This window comes from Bos indicus, chromosome 3, assembly GCF_029378745.1.
Source record: "Bos indicus isolate NIAB-ARS_2022 breed Sahiwal x Tharparkar chromosome 3, NIAB-ARS_B.indTharparkar_mat_pri_1.0, whole genome shotgun sequence".
NCBI lineage: Eukaryota > Metazoa > Chordata > Mammalia > Artiodactyla > Bovidae > Bos > Bos indicus.
In genome coordinates, this window is record NC_091762.1 from 55,948,931 (window position 1) to 55,970,581 (window position 21,651).

Below are 21,651 nucleotides of genomic sequence, written 5' to 3' on the forward strand. Positions count from 1 at the left end.
ACTGTGCTAGACTTTATCCACAATGATCAGACTTCCACAGCTGGATTCTTAAAAAAATTTGAAAAAGCTGATGCCGCAAATGTTGCTGGTGAAAAAATATCATGTAGAGTTTATTCCTTTTCTTTCCCCCTTTTAAAAAATTTATTAAGATTGAAAAGTCCTTTGCAGCTTGACTTCCTTCTTTTCCAAGCTATTTTAATGGAGATATTCACAGGCAAAGAAACTTTTTCCTGCCCAAATGCCGTGTTTTTCTTTCTGTCCTCACAAGAATGTTGCCATGTGTGTCAGTTCTAGAGTACATCACCCTCCTTTCTTCAGAAAATGTTCCCTTTTTCTCCTGGTGAAAATAAAAATTCTCCTCCTACTATATATGCAAATTCTCATGGCAATATGTTTTTGTTTCTGAAAATCATCACAAAGTAGATTGAAAATGCCATAATATATTTTCAAAATTACCAAAAAGTGCTTATATGAAGCAGCAGGCAGTTTTTGGAGTCACCATGAAAACCATATGCAACATGCCATGTCCAAAATCATGACTTTGGGCATTGTTACTTTAGCACATGCACTTGAGGATTATTTTATGTTATTTTCATGAGAATCCAGCTTCAAACAATTAGAACTATTCAAACCAGACAGTTCTCATCCTTTGTGGTATTTAAAAGGACTGGCAATTCATGAGATCTCTTTTCTTGATACTATTTAGTGATCTGCTCTCTTGTGATGTCATTACCCACAGTGCCAAAAGGCAGGAAAATAAATGTGCTTTGACATTATTCCAAAAAGCACTCAGGAAATAGCAATTTTTTTGAGATGAAGTAGGTTGAGTAGATTGGCATTTTCCAAAGACAGATGTGTACCCCTATGATTCTGGTAACACCACCATGCTTTGAATTGCATTTGGACTTGTTGGGCAGAAAATCATGGGTAATGAAAATATTCATCAATTTCATCCCCTTTAGCTTGGTGGATGGTCCAGCCTTACTTAAAGGATGGAATTAACCAGCAAGAGGTCATCTCAAAGTCTTCTTCTGCTGGATGAAGTCATTGCATTTTGAGATTTGGGGGTACATCCTATTTTCATGACTATTTGAGGATATCCCAAGAGGCAGCACTGGGAGGTATTTAAACCAAGAATGATTGACAGTGTCTGTAAGTACTTATTATGTCAAGGCTTCAGCTTGTCGATTGATGGGAAATGATGTATAATAAATTAGAATGATCACACATCATTTCCCATCGATTGAAATGCCAAATCCTTGACGGAGTAATGAGTTAAGGCCAATACCACTCACTGTCTTAGGGGTAGATTGATTGCATATCCCTTCACTGATGTGATCAAACAACTAAGAAATCCTAAGTACATATATAGCTCCCAAATTTTACCATTGTTCCATTGCAGAGGATGGAGTTAGTGTTGCCTCAGTGAGCATTGCACAATGCCATGTAGGTGTTGGAACAAGGGTATTCTTCATCATCTGATGCAGTGAGAGCCTCTTCACTTCCTGCAGAAATACAGATACATCTTAAGTGCAGTGAGACTCAATGAAGCACCATTAGCCACCCTAGCTACAAAAGAACAAAATAGAAAGGCTCCCAAAGTCTCTTCACAGAAGCAAAAGGAGGAAGTTGACAGCAAGCTCAATGGAATGAATATTTAGTATGCTCATGTACCAGTGGGTGGATATTTTTTCCTTTCTCTTGTGTAACTTATTCTCAGTAAAATATACTTTTTAAAATCTTTTCAGTGGGTAAGACCAATTCATGTTCCTCTCTGGTAGGAAAAGCAGTTCTTTCTCCTCTCATAATTAAATACCCCAAATCACCAGCTGTGAAAAATTTTTATTTATTTAGATATCCAACCTGTCTGTTTTTCCTAGAGGAGGCAGGAGAGCTGGCATGATGCATAAAATTCACATTCTTTGCTCCTCAGTCAACATTCAGTGACTATTTCTAAGGTCTTTTTGGAGTTGTTGTATCTTCATAGGCATTTTAAAGTTAAATACAAGTTTCCTAAGATTTCATTAATTAAATAAGTGTTTTTTTCTTTCAGCAGCCACTATGTACAAGACACTGTGATAATTAAAAATATGTTACTGGGAAACAATTCAACATGGAAATTCTGTCTTAGTTAAGAAACAATAAAATACTTTCACGATTGGAAGATATAAACTATTCTCCAGCTTTATACATAAACCCAGGCATTTGATGTCTTCATAGTTTGAAGGCCACTAGACTAAATGCCCTATGGGAGTAAGGAAGATTGTCTTACTAATTACTGTGTATTCAAAGCTAGTTAAGTTCTGGCATATGTCAGACATTCAGTAAAATATTCTCAAGTGAATAAATGAATGAATGAGGTATTGGGAATTATAGATTCTTTTCAAAGTAGGTGATTTAATTTGTGTTTTTAGAAATTTCCACTTTTATGTTTACATTTTCTCCCTTGGTAGAATCATCACAGCCATTAGGAGGATGATATCCAACATGGTTACATCAAATTTAGCTATTGAAGAAGGATGAGAATGGTGAGGGAAGCAGGCAGATAAAACATTTCATGATTCTTGCCATAGCACCCTAGCCATATGCAGGTGCCCTCTAGGGTTTTTACACAAGTTGTCTTATTACAACAATCCTCATTTTACAGATGTGAGACCTGAGGTCTCGAGAGGTTAAGTAACTTTCTCAAATTTATGTAGATAGTGAGTAGAGTTGAGAGTCCAACCAGTCTCCTCAGATCTGCAACTGACCTATTATTAGGAACAATCAGAGTAGAATCAACGGCTTGAGAATTCCTGTGAGAGACTCACGATATCACTGTTAAATATAAGGTAGAAGGATATGACTAATGCAGGGTCTTCTGTCCACACAATGGATGCACAGAAACCACAACTACCCTTCAAATGATTCACTGAATGAAAAAACTGATCAGCTTATGAGACTTGTGAAATTGTCAAGAAGCTAAAACATCATGAGCACAATTCTTGACTCTCAATATCTCTTATGTAATCATAAAATAATTATTATTCTATAGTAATTATTACAGGTGAATAACATATTCCCTACACTCAGGAAATGGTCTCTAAAGAGGTATTTATAAAGTGATAACGTAAGTGCTGGGCTTCCCTCATGGCTCAGATGGTAAAGAATGTGCCTGCAATGTAGGAGACCTGCGTTGGATTCTTGGGTCAGGAAGAACCCCTGGAGAAGGGAATGACAACCCACTCCAGTATTCTTGCCTGGAGAATCCCATGGACAGAGGAGCCTGGTGAGCTACAGTCCGTGGGATTGCAAAGAGTTGGACACAACCGAGCGACTAACACAGAACAACAGCAAATATGCCACAATAATATTAGTACTCATAAGAATCATTTTATACCCTCATACTACCAATCAGTCACAAATATTTATTGGCATGATAGAAAAAGCTGCGATGATAAAATTATCTGGACTATAGTCATTAATTTATTAATAATTCTGAAAAGTGATTTATTTAGTAATATTCACATCAGGTTGTAAAGAACACTGGGGTTTAAGAATGGAGTCATTGGTAATTGAAGAAGGAAAAGTCAATTTAATTATCCCTTCCTCTTATTCAAGCAAGTAGAATATTGTATTAAAACACTAGTTTCATCAGATAAGCACAATATAAGGTAATAGGAAAACTCAGAGAAAGATGATGTGCACCAAAGCAGACAGGGACTGTTTCCATGAAACCAGGATTCTTAATAGCACATCATGGGCCAGCTGCTCACCATTATTTCACTAGCAGGCAAGTCTTTGATTCCATCCTCAGGAAATTTAAACCTGGTAGAATTTTCAATATAATTATACTTAATTGGTTGTACAGTTCAGTTCAGTCAGTTCAGTCGCTCAGTTGTGTCCGACTCTTTGTGACCCCATGAATTGCAGCACGCCAGGCCTCCCTGTCCATCACCAACTCCTGGAGTTCACTCAGACTCACGTCCATCGAGTCAGTGATGCCATCCAGCCATCTCATCCTCTGTCGTCCCCTTCTACTCCTGCTCCCAATCCCTCCCAGCATCAGAGTCTTTTCCAAAGAGTAAACTCTTTGCATGAGGTGGCCAAAGTACTGATTGTACAAGCACTTCCTAACTTTGAGTGAAGCTGAAATCTAAATGTTAATTTAAACTTATCTGTTTGTATTTTAAACACATTTTCCTGTAGAAAGAATGCCATGTGTGATGGTTAGGTTTGGAGGCTATTTATAAGAGCCTCTTTTGCACACCATTGGAAACCAGACGTATAACAATGACGGCAAATATTATTTCAGCTACATTTACTGCACCTTACCCTGCTTCTACAAAAATATGCATCTAAGTCCTACTTCTGAATATCAGGAACCACTTTCCTTAGCAGTGGTATCTCTCCTGGAAAGGGTCCCTTCTTATTGTGAACCCTTAGTTTATCAACTCCTTTTCCTTCTACATCTGCATAAAAATAGAAGCTCATGAGGTAATCTTCTTGCTACATATTTTATATTAAGGGGGAAAAAAGACATTAACCTTCTAGGGGAGTAGGAGCTAGTTCTTCCTCCATCTGCAGTTTACAGAAATAGGTTGCTTGTAATGTAGAGACTGTGCTGTCATTATGTTAACACACCAGCTCATAGTGGTGTGTGTTCTACCACATCTACCGTTGGATGTTTGCTCAGTGTATCTATTCAATGTATCCTTAAAGGCAGAAATTATGACTGACAGTTGTATAGTGATTTGCAATATATAGAGTACTTTCACAACATTTTTCTTTTTAATGCCAACAGTAACCCTAAAAATTAAGTGTTTTTATCCCATAATAGTGACTAAGACTCAGTAATGTGATGTAATATATCCAAAGACCCACCACTATTAAATGGCAGAGCTGTGATTCTAAGGAAGATATTTTTGGTCCCTAACTTCTGTGCTCTGCCTATGATGTCAGACTGCCATAGCAGAATTTATACTGTCAAACAACTGAGGGTTGAACACTCAAATCAAGTTAAAGCATTTGTACCAGTCTTTCTTTTAGAAATTGAAGAATCCTCCTCAGCATTAACTTGGGGTTTCTTTAAGTCCACCATTACGGAAACAATTGGATTTTCTGCCAAGAAACATTAAGGCTGATTTGACAAGAATGACGAGGCACTTTAAGAGTTGATTGACTGTTAGTACAAGGCTTTTAAAGCTTTCTAAAATTGCTTAAACTATAAGTGAAAGAAATGGAACTATCTACACAGAGTTTCAAAGCAAAGCCTAGGACATAAAGAACAAATGGTAGGATAGTCAGATATGTATATGTCTACCCAACAATTCTCTGATTCCTACAATATACAGGTTCATTTGGTTTTCCCACAATGTTCTATAGTTCTCACGCTCAGGGACACATTGAGGTCTAAATTTATGAATATTAAAGAATAGTTTTGTGTTTATTGAAGGACTTTCAGAAGATCTATTTAGGTAAGACTCTTGTTGAGATATGTATTTGCAACTCTAACTTGGAACTTCTAATCTAAAGCAAATTTTACCCTCTTCACTTTTTTTGATAGGGTGTGGCAACACGAGAAATCAATAGAAAACAGAATCTTTGAAGTTGACAGCATCTCTGATGAAATCTTCAAGGTGAGTTATAGGAACTTCAGTTATTATAAATCCATACTTAGGACCCATGGTGACAGAATTATTTCAAAATTATTACAATTTTAAAGAAAAAATAAGGCAAGATTTTTCTCCATCTCCTTTTCAAAGAACACATTGAACTACAATGTTCATTAATGTTAATAACAGATTTTTCACTGTTCTCCTGTTAAAGGAAAACAAATTAACAAAAAGAATCTTTTATACAATGTGTTTTTTTTTAATCTCATAAAACTCTGGCTTTTAAAAATAATTTTTAAGAAGATTCTTAACTGTGAACTTTTCCTAATCTTCACATTTAATTAATAATCATTTATATTAGAATCTTGAGTCCTTTAAGGAATGAAATTCCAACAAGAAATATTATCATCTAATCCTCATATTACTTCAGTAATATGAGGCCATTGACAAGCTTAGTATTAGAAAAAATAGCCAAGCTCAGAGTTAAGGAAAATAACCAAGTAAATGGTCAGCTATTTAAATAGACTGATAGAGAAACCCACATTGATTTCCAAATGCTATCACATTCATAATGTTAAGAGTTTTGGTCACTTGAAAACAGATTTTTGAAATCTTTTCCTAAGACAGCAGAAAATGCCACTTGTACTTAAGGTTTAGAAGACTCATTTTATATAAATAAGCACCTATTAAATTAAGTCCCTGAGACAGTTGAAATAGATGGTGATATTCTAGTCTTTCTTAAATTTTTTCATTTTAGAAGATGAAGTTCACCAACCATCTAGAATCCCACCATAAATGTTCAAGCTTCATAGTATAAAAAAGTCAATGTTTAAAGTTCTGATGTATCATTTGAAATTTCTCTTCTGTAATGATGCAACTGGAGGATAAGAGCTGGCTTTCTCAATATTGTGCTATTGACATTTTGGGTCAGGTAATTCTTTGTTTTGGGGAGCTGTCCTAGGCATGTAGGATGTTTAGCAGCAGCCTTGGATTCTACCTCTTAGATGTCAGTAGCTCTTTCATCCAAATTATAATGACCAAAAATGTCTCCTAACATTGCCAAATGTCCCTTGGGTAGATGGACAGAGGGACAAAACCATGCCTGCTTAAGAACCACTGGGGTGGAAGCGTAGACTTCTAGGGCTCTACTCCATTTTAGTTTTTTTAGGTATTGAATTTGAAGGTGAGTTGGCTAAATAACATGTCCTAGATCATGCAATTGATTAGAAGTTGAGGTAGAACCCAAACCTAGATCTTATTATTCTTATAGTATTCTTCCCATTGTAGCAGATTAACTTTGGGTATTACTGTGGAAGGAATATTCCACTGACCCATGAACACTAAAGTCATTACTCAGGAACATCCTAGGTGCCTTGAGATGGTGGCCATCTGAGTAAGTCAGAAAGAACGCATTATTTATATGAATGAAATAGAAATATTCAGAAAAGTTTTACTTGTTATAGTTCAGTCTTGCAGATACTTCAGGTGATGATAATAGCGTCAAACTGCTCACATAGCATGTTTGAAGTTGTACTGCAATGAAATTAATCTGTGCAAGTCTCTTACCTTCTGCCACCTTATTTTAGATAGGAATTTGTTGCAAGTGTCCTGATACCATAATAATTTATACTAAAGGCAGACAAAATGTGCCTGGCAGGAGCAATAAACTAAAGACCGAATTAATAACCCAGGACCACTCATTACGTAAGGAAATTTGTACATAAGCTGTGACAGTGTCTGTCCCCTTGAATTGGCCCCATTAGCCATCTCTGGTTTGTTAAAGTAATATTGGAAACCTTCTCTAACAAGCGATCACCAAGAAAGTCCACTGCTGGGTAACCAGCTGTTTGAGGAACTAAAGAGAATAAAAAGAGGGTGAAAACAGATGGGATATATTTTGCATTTTTTACTCAGACATGAATATGTACACATATTATATTAGGCCATCTCTCCCACACATATCCCTTTCTCCTTGGCACATTATGTTAACCATTCATCACTTCCATATATCAACTTCATCCAAGAATTATGTATGCTCTTTCTTTCTTAGATTACCCCCTTCTTTACACTACTTTTTATTGAGCTCTTTGGTTAAAATGTGTTAATTTTTCATAAGACATTTTATAACTTATGCTGCATGGAAGATTTTTTGTGTGAAGTGTATGTTTGTTTGAAGCAGAATTTATATTGTGTGGTTAGCTGGTAGTCCTACTAGGCTTCAAGACTGGGAGGATTCTGGATCATTAACTGCACTTTAGATTGTCTGAATGTCAATCAGACTGAGTGTGAAAGCTTTTAAAATAATTTTTAAAATCTTATGCATAAGGAATATCTATTTTTGTTGAGCTGAAAAATAAAGAAAAAATAATAAAGAAAAAAATCATAATTATACATAGTCTCATCCCCTGGAGATTATAGATTAATTACCCCTCTCCTCCCCACACACATACAGACACCAACACACACACATGCATGTATGTATGTATGCATTCATGTGTATATATATGTGTATATATGTATACATATGTATATATTGGGGATTATGTGATAAACAATTTTTGCCACTTTTTCATGTTGTTATGATTAGTTTTTTGTGCCTTTGATTATTCAAAGATGTATTCTAATTGTATGCAGATACTCTAATTTATTTAAATTTTCTTCATTTTCTTGTTATTGAACTTTTGATTCCAATTTTATCTGGCTATTTTAGTATAAAATAATATATAATATAATAGTAAATTGATGATACAATTGATTTTGTACCTTTGTTTTTCCTAGCTGTTTTTCCTTTGATTTCCTAGAAGTCAAATGCTGAATGTAAGACCATAAACATTTATAAAACTCCTGATACATATTGCCAGCTTGTCCTCCAAACAGATTCATCAATTTAAATTTCCACCAGAGATGTATGAGGAGATTTTTAATTTAAATGAAAAATGTAGTTGCTTAATAAGTGTCAGCATTAAACAACCTAAGAATTTTTTTATATGAATCCCTTCCCCACTTTTGGCACTATAATTTTATTTTTAACATTAACTGCTTTTAATGAGTGGACATGGATCAAAAGTAAAAGAATGTGATAGGGGCTGCCAAAATACTTTTTATTTTTAAAATAATGGAATCATTAAAGATATATAAAATATCAAATATGAAAGGGTATTAGATATCATTTAATACACTTTCTCCTTTACTCAAAATTTAGTCATTTATTAAGCATTTATTATATGTCATTTCTGTAATCTTAAATCCAGTTGGGAATATAAAAAAAGTGTATAATGAATTGTAATATATTCTACAAATATAAAGACAGTAGACAAAGTGCAACGGAAATGTATGCGAGTGGGGGAAATGTTTAACTTTTCTCTGAAGGATAGAACCAGAAAAACACGTGTGGAAGAGATAATTCCTAAAGAATGAATTTTTTTTTTTTCAGTAGAGGGAAAAAAGGGTTTCTGGGATGAAACAACATTAAATAGATAAGAGGACATGAATTTATACCGCTTACTATTATACAGCTCACTCAAACAACACTGGGAGTGAGGAACATAGAAGGCAACACATGTAGTGTTAGTATCACATTTTCAGTGTCATGTTAAGAAGTTTAGTCTTATTTTCTAGCTACTGAAGATTTCTGAGCAGGGGACATGATTCTTTCTGTATCTGTATCTTCAAGTGAGAAGAAACTGGAGGCAAAATGGGTGACTGTCAGTGTTGCTGAAATGAGACGATAAGGGCTTGAACCGTGTCAAGTGGTGGAAAGACTGCACGTGAGGGGATGGGGTAAAAGCCATATCCCATCAACCAGTCCATCAGCAAATATTGACTAAGTGCAATCTAGGTGCTAGAGATTCAGAGAAGAACAAGATAGGACGTTCTCCCCCATGGAATTTTCTCTTTTTTTAAGAGAATTGGTGCAATAAATAAGTAAATATAACAGAAAACTAATAATGATGGACACTGTGCTTAGGGTGCCATGAGGTTAGAGTAAAGGGGGTCTTCTCAGTTAGGATGACATACAAACTGCTGCATGGAGGTTGAGAGAAAAAGACAGCCATGTGAAGAGCCAGAGTTCCCTCACTTTCAGAGAGATGAAAAGTGAGAAGGCTGCAGGGAGAAACATTTTACAGAAGAACAGATAAATAATTGGAAAGACTATATAGGGGAGGGAATAATCATATCAACTTTAGAGTCATATACTCATGACTACAAATCCATGCTATTCAGCTTACCCTATTAAGCCTCAGCTTCTAGTTGAGCTGTTCCAGGTCCTGAAAGATGATGCTGTGAAAGTGCTGCACTCAATATGCCAGCAAATTTGGAAAACTCAGCAGTGGCCACAGGACTGGAAAAGGTCAGTTTTCATTCCAATCCCAAAGAAAGGCAATGCCAAAGAATGCTCAAACTACCGCACAATTGCACTCATCTCACACGCTAGTAAGGTAATACTTAAAATTATCCAAGCCAGGCTTCAGCAATATGTGAACCATGAACTTCCAGATGTTCAAGCTGGTTTTAGAAAAGGCAGAGGAACCAGAGATCAAATTGCCAACATCCGCTGGATGATGGAAAAAGCAAGAGAGTTCCAGAAAAACATCTATTTCTGCTTTATTGACTATGCCAAAGCCTTTGACTGTGTGGATCACAGTAAACTGTGGAAAATTCTGAGAGATGGGAATACCAGACCACCTGATCTGCCTCTTGAGAAATTTGTATGCAGGTCAGGAAGCAACAGTTAAAACTGGACATGGAACAACAGACTGGTTCCAAATAGGAAAAGGAGTACGTTAAGGCTGTATATTGTCACCCTGTTTATTTAACTTATATGCAGAGTACATCATGAGAAACGCTGGGCTGGAAGAAACACAAGCTGGAATCAAGATTGCCAGGAGAAATATCAATAACCTCAGATATGCAGATGACACCACCCTTATGGCAGAAAGTGAAGATGAACTAAAAAGCCTCTTGATGAAGATGAAAGTGGAGAGTGAAAAAGTTGGCTTTAAGCTCAACATTCAGAAAACTAAGATCATGGCATCCAGCCCCATCACTTCCTGGGAAATAGATGGGGAAACAGTGGAAACAGTGTCAGACTTTATTTTTGGGGGCTCCAAAATCACTGCAGATGGTGACTGCAGCCATGAAATTAAAAGACGCTTACTCCTTGGAAGGAAAGTTATGACCAACCTAGATAGCATATTCAAAAGCAGAGACATTACTTTGCCAACAAAGGTTCGTCTAGTCAAGGCTATGGTTTTTCCTGTGGTCATGTATGGATGTGAGAGTTGGACTGTGAAGAAGGCTGAGCACCGAAGAATTGATGCTTTTGAACTGTGGTGTTGGAGAAGACTCTTCAGAGTCCCTTGGACTGCAAGGAGATCCAACCAGTCCATTCTGAAGGAGATCAGCCCTGGGATTTCTTTGGAAGGACTGATGCTAAAGCTGAGACTCCAGTACTTTGGCCACATCATGCAAAGAGTTGACTCATTGGAAAAGACTCTGGTGCTGGGAGGGATTGGGGGCAGGAGGAGAAGGGGACGACAGAGGATGAGATGGCTGGATGGCATCACTGACTCGATGGACGTGAGTCTGAGTGAACTCCGGGAGTTGGTGATGGACAGGGAGGCCTGGTGTGCTGCGATTCATGGGGTCGCAAAGAGTCGGACACGACTGAGCGACTGATCTGATCTGATCTGATCCCCTATAAAATGAGAAAAATAATGCAAACTTTAAAAAAAAAAATCACTGTAAAGATTATATATAGTAATATATGTAAAATTTAGCACATTGACTTCAGATAGTAAAAATTCAACAGAAAGTAGTCACCATCATCATCATGAAGAAAAGGAAATTTTGAGCCCTTCAAGTTTTTATCTTCAGTGACTGATAAATGAGCAGGGAAGCCCAGAATAGAAGCATGTTGGCATATTCAGACAGTGAATCTGCTTTGAGAGGCTTGGAAATCCAGGGGACATTTGGACCTAGAGGTCAGGAGAAAGGCCAGCATACAAAGCATGTAGGAATCACTGGTATTGCCCAATAGAAATAAAAATAAAATACAAAATCAAGATGAGAAAACTGTGCATGTAGCACTTCATGAGGGTAATCTTTTTTTTTTTTTTTAGAAAAATATCTAATAGTTTGAAAAAAATCTTTTAATAATTTGAAATCCATGTCCAGTTTATATCCAGTGGCCCTGATCAATATTTATGGAAATATGCAGAATAAAAACAATCTCTATTTAAAATAATAGCTTTTTCAGATATTTGGAAAACGGTATGTTTGACTCCTCAGTTTTATTTGGGAAAAATGGTCACAAATATTTCAATCTTTCCTCAGATATTGGGACTTTTATGGCCTCTTGTCATTCTGATTGTATTTTAGATGAAATTTAGTCTGCTTTTGCCCAGAACTAGCCCAATATTCCAAATGTGATTTGACTACCTTGTTAGTTCTTACCTATTATTTTCATCTGTTGGAGTCTTTATAGTTTTATTTTTTTCATCTCTCATATTAGTGATTGTGCCAACTTTATGTTATATATTAATACCAATTCGACAGATATGATTTCTAAATCTTTATCCAAGTTGTGAACTATTCTTGCTATTCACTAGTAAGTAGACAGGTACCCTTGGCTTTGTTTTGCTTGAAAGTTAGACTTTAAAGTAGGGCTTTCCTGGTGGCTCAGATGGTAAAGCGTCTGCCCGCAATGCGGGAGATCCGGGTTTGATCCCTGGGTCGGGAAGATCCCCTGGAGAAGGAAATGGCAATCCACTCCAGCGCTCTTGCCTGGAAAATCCCAAAGACGGAGGAGCCTGATAGGCTACAGTTGTTGGTTGCAAAGAGTCGGACACGACTGAGTGACTTCACTTCACTTAGACTTTAAAGTGTTGTCAGAGACTGAGCATAAAGAAACCAAAAGGAAATAAAAAAAAGGAGATGGGATAAAAACTATTTGACGTTGACTGTGGGAACTGTAAAATCTTGGGAGATATTTGGCCCACCTCTTTATTTCTCCTTAATGAGGATGATTATATTAACAATGACGGTGATGGTAATAATAATTATAACAAATAGGTTACTGATAACTAGTCTGATAAGTGCTGAAACTCAGTTCTCACAAAAATCTTATGAGGAAGCATTATTATTATTTTCATCACCTTTTTTTCAAATAAGGAAACTGAGCTTTAGAATAAATAATGTGCCCAGAGTCACACAAATAGAAAATGAATGAATCTGGGATTTGAATCCAGGCAGTGTAATTCAAATATACCAAACTATACTGCTCTGTTTAGTATGAATAATTATAACTTTTTAGCCTGTGTCACTTTCAATACCAGTAATCTTTATTTTAAGGGATATTTTTTTACAAGAAATGATCATGTTATTACTGGATACATGAGAGTAATTAGAAAAGAAAACTGGGTTAGGATAGAGATTCGGGGCAGCTGGCTTGGCTAGCTCACCAGCTAAGTCCTTCTTCCTATATATATGGATCTCACAGCGGACATGAGCAAAATTGAAAAAAAATGCGTGAACCTTCAGAATTCAAAATCTTTGACCTTAACAGTCAAAGATTAAATATGTAACTACCAAGGAATTAATGTCTCCATTTTGGGAGAAAGGGAAGAAATTTAAATTAAAAAGATGTTTGCCTTACAAAATTCTCCTTAGTCCTCCTGTTTTTGTAGTAAGGTTTGGATGGCTGTGGCAAAATCTTCAGTAGTTCCAATGGTCATCAAACTTGAATGGGGGATATAATCAGTTAACAAATATTCTATTTGATTGTATGAATAGAGTCCAAGAAACACTCAATATGTACTTGAAGATTTAGTGTTGAAATGGATCTATTGACATATTTAAATGTTACCCACAAAATTTAGAGGCAATTTTTGTAAAGAGAAATTGGAGAAACCAGAAACTTCTATTAATGCAGGTAATTCCATTTTGCTACATAAATAATTAAATGTATACATATCTTATAAATGTCAGTACTTAAATTGGAGAGAATTTTCCAAGATCTTTTCAGATTGATACCCTATTTAGTTGAACAAAAAGAGAAGCAAGTGATGATCCAGTGCTTTTTTAAAAACTCCGGTGAACCGGAGAGACTATGACATTTAAAATGCACATCTAAAAGCTTCTAGGTGGAATTTAAATAACTTCATTATTTTACCTTTTCCTTCAAACCACCCCAAATATCCTGACTACACTATGGACCAATCACTTGACCAATTTTCTGTATAATTGAAATCATATGCCTTCAAAACCACTAGTAGGGGAATGCTTCTGAGACTCCTTCCTAGCCGTATCTTTTTATACTTGTGTAACTTAAAAATGACCAGGCAGAAGTTTTTTCTTGTCTTTAAATTGCTTTGCCAAGTTTCAGCTTTGAGCACATTTTTATGACTGATTTATTAAACCTGGAAACTAGAAGTTTATAATAGAAATTCTCATAAAGCCTTAACTCCAGCATTGCTAGCAGGTACTCTAAAGAATGGGAGCACTGATAGACTCTCGGCAGAGGCATTTCTAGAACACAACCTGAGAAATTTGGTCACGTGGCCATTTATTTATTTTTAGGTGAATAATCTGGAACCATTCTAGCAGAAATTTTTGTTCTGTTGACAAATAGGAAGCATGTAGTAGTCTGGCTATGAATCATACCTTCTGTTGTCATTATTAATTTTAAGGACACATTAAAAGAAGCTTCCTCCATAACATTGCACTCAGGGAAGAGGAAAAAAAAAAATTTGTGCTTATCTTTCAGGCTGACTGAGGAGATTTATTGCAAATAAAATGATTCCAAATTGACTAGGAAGATTTATTGGAAATGAAATTATTAGAAATCCCTGTTCCTTTTTAAGATATTTAGGATGTACCTAAGTGGAACATTTTTGCTTTAGTTTCAGAAATACAAACTTCTGGCATTGCTCATCATTAGAATTTTTCCCTGCAGGCTTTGGCTTTATTAGCAGCTTAAGAGTATATTTAGCACTGTCATATGTGAAATCTCTTCACTCTGTTAAACTAATATGGGATAAAATGTCTTTTTTTACAGTGTTACTCATTCATTATATAAAAATGAAAGCAACCACTTCAGTGTGGATCCAGAGCTACTATTTTTATGACAAAGGAGAGGTGACAATACATATCCCGTAGGCACAATGAGAGTATTATATAAGAGTCATTAGTATAATTGATATCCATAGAAAGAGTGTTTTATCCAACATGATTAAAATGCGCAATACATTATGTAGGTTCCAGCGTTCCAGCTGCTATGTTGTAATCTTTCCTTTGATAGATATCTAGTGAAAAATAAAATTATCCTCGTTAAAAGGATAATCTTCTACTACTTAAGGCTGTGAGAATGTGAGACAGTTGCATGCCAAGTGCTTCAACCATTTACATGTGATTTTCGCCTGTGTGTTGTGTTTTGTTTCGAATTTCTCAACCATGGAGAGACAGGAGAAAAGGTCTCTTTAAGGAAAGGCATCTTTCCCCATGAGCTAGGAAGAAGCCTGAGTTATAATTCTTTGCCTTTGTTTGAAATTCTCCTTTTTAGGTCCACCTTAAATGCCTACAGTAGTGAGACCCATCAGTAAATGAAATCACAGAGCCTAAAATTTTAAATTGGCTTCAAGTTGAGAGTAATGTCTTAAAGGCAAATGAATCAAATAATTATTTTAAAAGAGTGTCTCTGCACACAATATACACATTGACTGATTCATTCATTTTAAAGGTATTTATTGATTACCTACTTTGTACTAAGTGCTTAGTCAGGTGCTGGGGACCCATAGAACTTCTTGTCCATGAATTTCATTTTAAATAGTGAATCAGGAGGGAAAAACAGGTGGATATCAAATAAGCCTGGTTTCCCCTCTTTAGTCCTCAGAAGCATGCATTATTGAGTCCTAGAGCTAGAACAACAGATAACATTATGTTGATACAATGTTCATCTCAAAGAAGTAAAAGCAGAGTGTATACACTACTAGCTCAACACTTATAATAGCATCTCTGAGTTACTGTCATTTTTTCCTTTTTGCATGTATTGGTGATAATACCAATACTGCTGCTGCTGCTGCTGCTAAGTCGCTTCAGTTGTGTCTGACTCTGTGCGACCCCATAGACGGCAGCCCACCAGGATCCCATCCCTGGGGTTCTCCAGGCAAGGACAACTGAGAAAAAGGTTGAATGCTAAGGCTACTGGGAGATATCCAGGAAAGGGAAGTCAGTAACAAGAGAAGCAGTATGTCTACTTCTTAACTAAGTGCCTTATCTGCCAGAGCAAAGAGGTCTGTTGCAAGCTGCCCTGGTAATTAGAAGTTCCTCCTTCTTCCCTTCAACAGACCTCCAATAGTGTTGAGAAACAAATGAAATAAAATATTTAAACTTCTTTGTAAACAAACCATAAAGTGCTTTCTGGATTTGTGACATCACTCTAATTTTTGTATACTAATTTCTGTAAGTTGCAGGCCTTATCTATAAATAGGGGAGAGCACTTTGCTGCCCATCGAAGTTATAAATGCACTTTAAGTAGGAAGGGATATCAGCTGTTTTTGAGGATCCTGGATACCAAGAAATGTCAAAATGATTATCTGAAAATTATGTAAGGAAATGAGTTGCTCAGCAAATCCACATTCTTGGCTGTCTTTGATAGTATAGTATAGATAGTAAGGCATCAGTGTTTGAGAATGCAAATTATCCTTTAAGGACAGGACAGTGAAAAATAAGAGGCAATATTAGATTAACCACACACTTAGGTAAAAACTTTGTAGGATGAAATAATGATGGACTGAACATATACTAGGGAGACTGGATTATCTTTTCCTGCTCCTCATTTGTCTGTAGTTGACCAAATGCTTTCATTTGTGAATAATAAACTAATGTCATGGTATAGTGTCTTGCTTCCCAAGATGGTCAGATTCCATCAGGTTGTAACTTGATTACACATTCCCACATTCCCCCCTTCCCATAATATTCTTTACACAATGCTGCAATTTTCAGGTGCATCCTTCAGCCTCACCCCAGCTTTATCTCTCAGCTTTTCCTTTGGATGTCATCTATGACATTTGCAATCACAGAATAGACTAACTTATCTTCTCTACCAGTGTTCTAAAAAGTGACTGACTTCATCTCATTATTTCTTCATCATTATTCACAGGAATTTGATGTGATTTTTGTTGTATGCTGGTCCACATGATGTCTTCTTGCACCTTGGGATGGTGAGATTTCCTGGGAGCAGATTTCAGAATTTTCTGTACATCCTCCTTATTACAAAGATTCAGATATGCCTGTGGTCTTATAAAAGTTTCAGTGAAGAGATTATGATTCTAATACAGCATAAATATTGTTATTATTAGCTAGAGTAATAATGATAGATGAGGAGAATGGTAAAGACTTGGCATGGTCTTATCCTCAGAGTGTTCAGTGTTTCCACTGGCACAATTGAAGATATCATTTAGTATACCAAGAAGATACGTGGTGATTCAGGAGCCATTACCAGCCTCTGTTAGAGCCTTTTCAAATCCAGTGCTTATTGTGTATGTTATGAATAAGAGAGCACAGAAATTATGCATGCGGGGCCAAATTCTCATCTTGCTCTGGACCCCCATGGACCTCTCTTTGAAGTCAATAGGAGCTCAGCAGGGGGTAGAACAAGATGAGAATTTGGAAAAGGAACGTGAAGAAAAAGGGATAATTTTCCCCGACCATATCATCATTTGGTGTGCGTTAAACGCTCACACAGTGCCTCACCCCAATTCCTTTTTACTTCAGTATCAATAAAATGGCATGACAGATTTTTCTGTGTGTGTCTCCGTATGTATGTACTGTAGGTCATTTTCAATGGGAAGAGAATTGGATAACTTCAATCACTCTCCTGTAAGCTGTTATTATTGAACTGAGCCAGAAATGCTTTATTTTCAATACAGAAATATTCACATAATACTACTTTCATGCAAATTCAGGTGCTATAGGTTTTCAAAGATTTTCCAGAAAGGACATTTTCCACTGGCCCAAATAATTAACAACTTGTCTTTGTCCCCTTGCTTCCATTCAACAAATTCTTACTTTGTCTACTGCGGGATGCCCGCACAAATGTGTGCTCTCCCAGGACAACACTGTTTGAAATCAACAATGCAGTTTTTGTTTCTGCATTCTAATATCCACCCCCCTCTCAGGATTTGCATTGTTTGGTACACACAATGCTAAATGAATGTCCAGAGGGGAACTTTGAAAAACAACCTGCCCATAAGCTAGAGGCCACATCTTCCACATTCAAGATGATGCCCACACTTTGTCAAATTGGCACATGCCTTTTGAAGAGGGGTTGCCCTCAGAAACTTGGCTTTCAAGATAAAGCTAGTTTCGATCACGCCATTTCCTTTGAGGAAGAAACCAAACTCTGTCAGAATTTCACACCTGAATGTGTGCGGATGAAATGTCCTTTAACTTAAGGCCATTAATATTCACGGGATATCTAACATAATTCAGGAGGGTCTGTTATATATGATAGTAACAATATCATTTACACTGAACCTTAAAAATATTGACAAAGACAAGTTCTTAAACACTGATGAAACCTTGTATTGTGTGTTATGATTTCTTGGTTTTATACTTGGTGCAGTTTTTCAATTAACTGCTCTGTATTCAGAGCGATTATTCATTTATTATAGTCAGTTTAGATACGGTAAAGATTAAAGGAGTAAAACAAATCATTTTAGTGACACTGGCTAGTGATACACTGTTATTATTCTGATTTTTATTTGTTTGTTTTTTTTATTTGGCTCTTGCAAGACAGGATTTATAGTACCTACTTTTGAATGCTAAGTCTTTTTCCTTCCCGGTCTCTATTTTTATGGTTTTAAATAAGCAAAAACAGCCATAAGATTTGAACTGGAGTTAACTCTATCTAATTTATCAAATGAAAGATACATGTGTAGAAATACTAATTCACACACACAAACATTTTCAAAATTATTTTTGGTCAGTGACAAGATTTTCTCGGTTATATGAAATAAGTACCTGGTCTTTTTAAAGTGTAAAGATTCCCAGAAGTGTGGAAGGCAAGAGTTGAATTTATGTAGTACATAAATGACGCATCAATATATGAAAAATCTTATAAGAAATAGCACACAATTTTGAATGCAGGCAAACCAAGGTAACTACACATATTAGACATTTGGAAGTTAATGATACAGAGCTCAGTGCTTTCTGTCAACCTTGCCGTGTGGTTTTCCCAGTGTATTGCAACGACATGTCCTGTAATGTGTCATTTTGCTTCTAAAGGGGTTTACATGCTTTTGAAAGTGACTTAGATTTTGGCAAAGTTTATTTTATGCATTATGCATAAAAGTTGTCATCAGGATTTAACAAAGCATTTTGCAGAGAAAGATTAGAAATAAAATCTCTGCACACCAAAATGATTTGGATGGTTTTGCGAGATGGTGTGAACTTAAAAAAAATTAGCATGTATCTTAGCCCTTTTTCAAATTTCAAAAGATGAAAAAGCTCTACAGTGAAGAGAATTTTAATGTACAGCATTGGAGCAAAGCTCATCAATGCTATTTTGTTTCCCTTTTGGCTAGTATTTTCCTATTTATAACATTAACAATTCCATATCCAGTGGACTTACAATGGCATTAAGACAAGGAATTTTCAGGTTCAGTAATGAGTGTGAGGTATTTCCTACTTGAGAAATGAGGGTATTTAAAGAGGAGACCTATTCCATATGTTTTGATTTGAAGGCATAGGACTCTTAATGGAATACAACTGTATTTGTGGGTGAAGAGAAGAAATTGATTCGGAAAACTGGTGGAAGAAAATGTTAGGATTTTAAGTTAAAATGACCATTTTACAATGTTCCCTGTATTTTAACACTTTTTAAAGCTTTAGTTCCTTCTCCTTCCATGTTTTAAATGAAGAATGTAGTTCTACAGGAGTTAAAAGATCTCCCTTCCTATATAACTAAGCTTCTCTGGGGACAGCACTGAAGAATTCTGTTTTTAAAGGCATATAGAGAAAGAGTAACATTTTTTTTTTTTTTTACTTAAACAAGAAATGAACTAGTTGAAACTTGAAACTTGAGCCTTGAAATAAATCTCTTCTGAAGTTAAACTGAGTGTCTTGACTTCCAGTCTTTCTCCCTATACTCCCAGGGTCATGTCCAATTCTGGGTGTTCCTTTTATGTTATCTTTATAAGGATAGTTATTCCACTTGTGGCATTGCTGAGACTATTTCTGGTAGCTTCTGATACATACATGCTAAAGGTCTGGTAGCTTCACACCATGAGCAGATTGAAGTCCTTGCTTTTTATTGCTATTTTTGGAGGTATCATTACTGCAGAATTTAGGATACAGCCCTTGGAAATCCACTTTTTTTTTTTTTTTTGGCAACCACACAGCAGCGCTCCTTGGAGTGCTCCTGCTATTAGTGATTGTATGAGTCAGCTGTGAACAATACCCACAGAAACCCAGGAATGTTGCTCTTTCGCAGTCACCAGAGGGTCTTATGTGTTGTTTCAGGTAGCAAGTCACATTTTGTTAGTAATGTCATTGCACTTCTTTTTTTTTTCACTGTACAGACTTCGAGGTCTTTTTCACCACCAAGAAGATTAAAAAAAAATACATATATAGCTTACTCTTTTATTTTTGGTTACTCACTTCCAGGAAAGTTAATTGGAACTGATTGGTTTTATTTGCTGACTTACCAAATACCATGGAACTGGAAACAAATGAAGAAACATTAGCATTCTACTGTCTGCTTTAGTTTGTTTAACTCTATTCCTCTCAGCTTGTCTCTTATCCACAAACCATTTTTTTTAAAAGAACACCAGTGTCTGGATGAAATGAGAAAATTGAGTTGAAGGATCATAATCATAATAATAATGCTTTACACTTGCATAGTGGAGAAGGAAATGGCAACCCATTCCAGTATTCTTGCCTGGGAAATCCCATGAACAGGGGAGCCTGGCAGACTACAGTCCATGGGGTCACAAAGAGTTGGACACCACTGGTAGACACACACATACACACTTGCATCGATCTTTAAAATTTTTTCAATTATATTTATCTCTGCTATAATTGGATTCCCGTAACAGTTCTTTAAAATAGGACGGAAGGAAAAGAACCCTTAGCGAATATCTTCTGTTCAAAATATATTCACCACATTATCTCACTTAATCCTTGTATGGCACTGATGATTTAAAAATTATTTCTCCTAATTTCAAGAGGAAATGACGACTAATGGTGTGATTTGTGAGAATCCTGGGTTTGAACCCTGCTCGGATGGCTCCCAAACTTACTTCTGTCCTTTCCACAGATGTGAGTTGGGTAAGATTATTACCTAATTTTCGGTCATGAAGTCTGAGATGAGTATAAGTGATTTGCTTGTAGTTCATCTAAGTTAACACCTCCAACCAAAACTAGAAAATGTATTTATTTGTTTCCCAGGCTTTCATACTTCCTGTTACTTTTACCTGCCTCTGACAGTCAGAAGTTGATGATGCTTTCCTGTCGCATGATTACTCAGTTTCTCAGTAAATGGAGCACCACTCACTGCTTCAGGGCTCCTTAACGGACCACTACAGAGACAGTGAAGGAGAGATGGAATCAGTAGGGGAGGAGGTGAAATTCAGCATGGATTATGCTTTGTCTTTGCTTCTGAGGGTTTACGGATTGCATAATTGCAGGGTGGGTTTTATGTTCAAAGCCAATTTGAGTCAATGTTGCATTGCAGCATAGCATAGTTAATATTTTTTGTGAGTGCTGCCTGTAAAAATCAGATCAATACAATTAAACTTTAAGCCAGTGATTTTAATATGAATATTTCAATACTTGGCAACAGGGTTGATATTTTAAATCTGATATATTGGAAAGAATAAATATCATAGAGGAGTACTAATGGAAAAAGAGTTGAAATCAGGTAAACCTGATTTGGATAATAATCAGCCAGTCAATCAGTCCATACACAGAGACTGGTATAAGACTGTATATTCAGTCCATCTCAGGTGTCTCAGAGATGTCATTCACTGTCACATTACAATAACACCTTCTAGTA

The 21,651-nt window shown here is 36.2% G+C and overlaps 1 long non-coding RNA gene across 3 annotated transcripts in view; it reads left to right on the forward strand.

Moving 5' to 3' along the window:
- Positions 1 to 21,651, forward strand: part of LOC139182201 (uncharacterized) — a 629,939-nt gene that overhangs the window by 325,323 nt on the left and 282,965 nt on the right. For all 3 annotated transcript variants that reach the window (XR_011565811.1, XR_011565813.1, XR_011565812.1), the window contains exon 5: positions 5,546 to 5,618. This is a non-coding gene — a long non-coding RNA (uncharacterized lncRNA). The remainder of the gene's footprint in view (positions 1 to 5,545; positions 5,619 to 21,651) is intronic.